The sequence below is a fragment of the Anolis sagrei genome, chromosome 2 (assembly GCF_037176765.1).
Source record: "Anolis sagrei isolate rAnoSag1 chromosome 2, rAnoSag1.mat, whole genome shotgun sequence".
In the NCBI taxonomy this organism is placed as follows: Eukaryota; Metazoa; Chordata; class Lepidosauria; order Squamata; family Dactyloidae; genus Anolis; species Anolis sagrei.
Genome location: NC_090022.1, coordinates 190,576,342 through 190,582,515, shown reverse-complemented (window position 1 = coordinate 190,582,515; position 6,174 = coordinate 190,576,342).

Here is a 6,174-nt window from a genome sequence, read left to right as displayed (position 1 = left end):
TCAACAGCAGGCTGGTTAATCTGTTGTCCCATGTATACTACAGGCAGTCCCTGAGTTAAAGACTTACAAACAACTCATAGTTAAGAATGGAGGTGACACAACAGGAAAGGAGAGAAATCTATCCCTTGGAAGGGAAATTAACTCCTCGAAGAGTTATCAGGGGGAAAGGTGTCTCCACTGAAGCTTTATCACCAATCCTTGTTTCCACAACATGCCACATTTTTCAAAATTCAGTTATCACAGGGACAGAAAGTAGGATGAAATATTCTGAACAGGGGCACAGAGAGGAAAACAAACACCATGGGTGTTAACCCTTCCCTATGCTATGCAAAGCATCCATACGTGTGTGTGTATTTGGCTGGAGTTACACTTAAAAAATTGACCTGTTCCAACCTACATACAAATTCAACTGAAGAACAGATCCACAGAATCGATATTGTTCATAACTTGGGGACTGTGTATTAGAATACCAAAGCTTCTAGCAACAGAAAAGAAAACCTTGGAGTGCATCTTTACTGTAGAATTAATCCACTATAACTGCCCTGGATCAGTGTTATGAAATGATGTAGCTTTACAAGGCTGTGAGCTTTCTCTGCCAAATAATGCTGGTGAGTCACCAAACTACAAATTTAGGATTATATAGCATTGAACTGTGGCAGTTAAATAAGAGTTGACATCCCTCAACTAGGAGCTCCAGGTGCTCCTGAAGCAGCTTCCCCTTTTGATTTGGTTCAGCACTAATATTATTGTATTACACAAATCTAACTCACACTCTAATTTTGGCAAAATAATTTAGTCAAAAAAAGGTAAGCATTAGATTTGTGTAAGTTTGGCACTCAATGTAGTAATATACTAGTATAACAGTATCATTTTTTGTTTGTTTATTTATTTAAAATATTTATATTCTGCCCGTCTCACCCCGAAGGGGACACAGGGCGGAGCACAGCATATACAAGGCAAACATTCAATGCACACACAAATTCACATACAATACATAAACATTAAAAAACATTGATCAAAATATTAAAATACACAATTTAAAACCGTCATAGTTATCCGCATCAAATCTAACTGGCCTGGTCATCTTTCTTATTGCCACTATGCATAAATATATGTATACACACATATACACACATGTTAGTTTATATATATTTCTCTGTGTATTTATATTTGCATGTGTGTGTGTGTCTGTATCTATACACACACTTCTCAACAATCCTAGATATTTGAATGTATTTGTATATTTGTTTGTGTCTCTATACGTATCTTCCTATAGTATGTGCATTCAGGGTGTCCCTCCAAAAATATACAGTCTTACAATTACGTGCAGCCCTCTGAAGGCAACCATATGGCTGATGTGGCCCTTGGTGAAAAGGAATTTGATGCTTCAGTAATCAAGTAAACTACCTTCAAAAGTGGGACTTGGAACCCACTCTTCCATATTTTTCTGATCTCAGTATGCATCTACACTGTATAATTAATACAGGTTTACACTACATTACCTACAATGGCTCAGTACAATGGAATTTATGGGAGTTGTAGATTCAGAAGATCTTTAGCCATTTTCTGCCAAAGAGTACGAGCGTCTCACCAAATTCCAGCCCCCAGGATTCCATAGCATTGGGCCATGGCTGTTAAATTGGGGTCAAACGTCATAATTTTGACAGTTCAGTCATGAGCAAACTTTGGCCCTCCAGGTGTTTTGGACTTCAACTCCCACAACTCCTAACAGCCGATGGGAGTTTGCCCATGCCTGGTGTAGATGCACCATCTGTTTCTAGTTATATGGTCTAATGTCTAGGATGGCCTGGTTACATCTCTATGTTTATATCTATAAATGGGGTGGGGGTGTAAAATTTTAAATATTTTCGAGGACTGCCAGGGTGCATGAAGACACTGGCTGAACTGATGCTACTAATGTCAGGATGCAGCCTTAAGTAGTGATAAGAATAGGCCAAATGATGGGCAGGACCTTTCCCACTTGTCACTGAGCTGCCATTGTCTGAGTGTACTTCAGGAATACGGGAGAGAATCCAAGATCCTCTTCAGAGAAGCTGGCTTCTCTTGGCAGGCCTGTGCTTGGCAAAACCTTTTATGCTAAAAATTGACCACAATTCGCCAACTCCACCCCCACAGACCTGCCAGGAATACTCTTTTCCCCTTTGAAGATTAATGAAAAGCCTAGCATCTTTCAGAGCACTGGAAGATGGGAGGATTATAATTTCACCCTATTGCTTTATATTTTAGCAAATAGTTTTTTAAAGCTGCTATTTCATTTATTTTATTTTCCCCGATTCTTTGGTCATACGATATATTTGTTGCTGTCCTTTCTGACTTATGATAGCTCTAAAACAAACCTATCACTGGTTGGCAAGATTTGTTCAGAGGGGCTTTGCCTTTGCTTTCCTCTGAAGCTGAAAGAGTGTGATCTGTCCAAGGTTACCAAGTGGGTTTCCATGGCTGAATGGGCACTTGAACCCTGGTCTTCCAATGTCCTTGTTCGCCACTCAAACCATTACAACATACTGGATTTAGTTTGAATATGTTTTTATGGATTTTAACTGTTTTTTAAAATATCAGTGATATTTAATTCTGTTTTAATGTTTGTATATTGGTAAATTTTAAATTGTATTGAAATTCTTTTAATATAAGCTGCTTTGAGTCTACTTTTGAAGAGAAAAGGTGAGGTAATAATAAGAATGATAATGATGATGATGATGGTAATAATAATAATAATGGGGTGTTTTGGATATGGAAACCATTATCTTTTTCTAGTATATGGTAGGCCCTTAGTATCCTAGGGTTTGGTTCCAGAACTCAAGTCCTATTATTATATACTAGCCATCCATGCGTTACTGTGGCCATCTGTGTATATGTGTTTTGTGTGTATATATGCGTGTATATATTTGTGTATGTGTTTATAGTGTGTTTGCGTGTATATATGTGGTTTTGCACATGCGTTGTAATGTATTTTTTAATTTTTTTTTTTGCTTTTTAAGTGTTTTCTGCTGTGTTTTTCAGTGTTTTTATGAGTGATGGTCACTCGTTGGCCTGATAGGTGTATTGTGTCCAAATTTGGTGTCAATTCATCCAGTGGTTTTTGAGTTATGTTAATCCCACAAATGAACATTACATTTTTATTTATATAGATACAGTGGTGTAGGAAAATGGCGTCCCTTATATAAAATGGTCAAATCAAGGCTTGCTTTTTAGAAAATACTGTAAAGATGTGGATGATTGAATCCATGGATACAACATGTGCGAATATGGACGGCACACTGTATTTTAATTTCTGCAGTACACTAAATTCCAGTGTGTTAAATAAGGCTTCCACTAAAGTAGGTATACACAAACTCACAGCAACAGATGAGCAAAACCTCCTGATGCTGGTTGATGAAAGAGACCATACAGTGAAAGAGAATATGATCTTGTTTGTGAGGAACCAACGTTTTGTTTTTCATTTGGGTTGACTTTAATCGATGGTGATCCTGTAACTGAGGCCGCATATACACTGGCGAATAATCCAGATCATCTGCTTTGAACTGGATTATATGGCAATGTAATAAAAGTGTAACTGGATTCAGAAACTGGATTATATGGCAGTGCAGATCCAGCCTGAGGTCCCTTCCACATAGCTGAAAAAAAATCCCATATTATCTGCTTTGAACTCTGATATACGGCAGCGTGGACTCAGGGCCCTTCCACACAACCCTGTATCTCAAAATATCAAGGCAGAAAATCCCACAATATCTGTTTTGAACTGGATTATCTGAGTCCACACTGTCATATATGCCAGTTCAAAGCAGATATTCTGTGATATAGGGTTGTGTGGAAGTGACCTATGATAACCCAGTTCAAAGAAGATAGTATGGATTATCTGCCTTGACATTCTGGGACACCATCCACACAGTGATATAAAATCCACATTGAACTGGATTATATGGCAGTGTGGACTCAAATATTCCAGTTCAAGCATATATTGTGGGTTATTTGCCTTGATATTCTGGGTTATAGGGCTGTGTGGAAGGGCCCTCAGGCAATGGCTGGACAATAGGAACAGGCTAATTTATTTACATAGCCATGGTTCATAGCTTTTATTATGCCCATTTAACAGATAGGACTGGGCTAACACATAGTTTAAAATAATTCATGAATAACCTGGAACTTTTATATGTGTTTGTTCATAGTTTATTTTCTTCATATAAGCCACACTGGTTATATTCAGGATAAAGGTTACAGATAGCCCTTCCACACAGCCATATAACCCTGAATATCAAGGCAGAAAATCCCACAATATCTGCTTTGAACAGGGTTATCCTGGAAACGTGGGAGAAAACGTGGAGGCAGTGACAGACAGTATTTCTAGGTGCAACGATTACTGCAGACGCAGACTGCAGCCAGGAAATCAGAAGATGCTTACTTCTTGGGAGGAGAGCAATGACCAATCCCGATAAAATAGTGAAGAGTAGAGATATCACACAGACAAAAAAGATCCGCATAGATAAAGCAATCATATCCCCCATAGTCACCTACGGACCATAGGGAAGGCTGAGTGAAGGAAGATAGATGCTTTTGAACTGTGGTGTTGGAGGAAAGTTCTGAGAGTGCCTTGGACTGCCAGAAGATCCAACCAGTCCATCCTCCAGGAAATAAAGCCTGACTGCTCATTGGAGGGAAGGATAGTAGAGGCAAAGATGAAGTACTTTGGCCACATCATGAGAAGAAAGTAAAGCTTAGAAAAGACAACAATGCTGGGGAAAATGGAAGAGAAAAGGAAGAGGGGCCGACCAAGGGCAATATGGATGGATGGCATCCTTGAAGTGACTGGCTTGACCTTGAAGAAGCTGGGGGTGGTGATGGCCAACAGGGAGCTCTGGCGTGGGGTGGTCCATGAAGTCACCAAGAGTTGGAAGCGACTGAACAAATGAACAACATCCTGAGTCCACACTACCATATATTCCAATTCAAAGCAGTTCATGTGGAATTTTATTCAGCTGTGTGCAAGGGGCTGAAGACACAGTAGTGCCCCTGAGTACATGCTGTATTTGTTTTCCTCCTGAAGATCCATCTACACCAAGGGTCCTCGAACCTTTTAAACAGAGGGCCAGGTCACAGTCCCTCAAACTGTTGGAGGGCCGGATTATAATTTGAAAAAAAAAGTGAATGAATTCCAATGCACACTGTACCTATCTTATTTGTAATGCAAAAAAAAAACAAAACCTTAAAAACAATATAATAATTAAAATGAAGAACACGTTTAACAAATATAAACGTATTAGTAATTCATTGGGAAGTGTGGACCTGCTTTTGGCTGATGAGATAGGATTATTGTTGTTGTGTGTTTTCAAGTCATTTAAGACTTAGGTTGACCCTGAGCAAGGGCCGGGTAAATGACCTTGGAGGGCCGTAACGGCCCCCGGGCCTTAGTTTGAAGACCCCTGATCTACACTGTGGAGTTAATGCAGTTTAGTGCCACTTGGAACTGCCATGGCTATGGGCCCTTCCATACAGCCCTCTATCCCAGAATATCAAGGCAGAAAATCTCACATTATCTGCTTTGAACTAGGTTATCTGAATCCACACTCAGATAATGTGGGATTTTCTGCCTTGATATTCTGGGATATAGGGCTGCCAGGGAGTCATTTCACACGTCCCTTGGCCTTCTCTGCCAACTACAAATCCCAGGATCCCGTGGCAGTCGAAGTGGCACCAAACCGCGTTAATTCTACAGTGTAGGCGCACCCTAAGAGGCGCCAATAGGGCGCACGCGCTTCAATGGAGACAATATCAAATCCCTCAAGGGAGCTTTCTGTGTGGACTCTCCTAGGCGCCTTGACTTATTTCTCCCCTTAACACTGAAGCCATTTCAACCCTTCGCCCTTTGGTGAGATCTCTTTAGACCTCCGTGCTTGGAAGCCCGGCGTGACAAGGAGAAGCCAGGCGGCGAGGCTGATGGCGGCCTCTCCTTTCTTCTCCGTTCTCGTCCTTCTCCCTCTTCCCTCCTCCGAGCCACGCTGCTCCGGGAGGACTGTGCGGCGCGAGGCCGGAAGGGGGATCGCGTCTAGTTTGAAGGACTGAGGCCACTCTAGGAGTAGCCCTGCCTCCGCTCGGCACGGCCTCATCTTTATGGCCCGCGCCGCTCTAGCCGCAGCCTCTCTCTGGCACGAGCGCCCC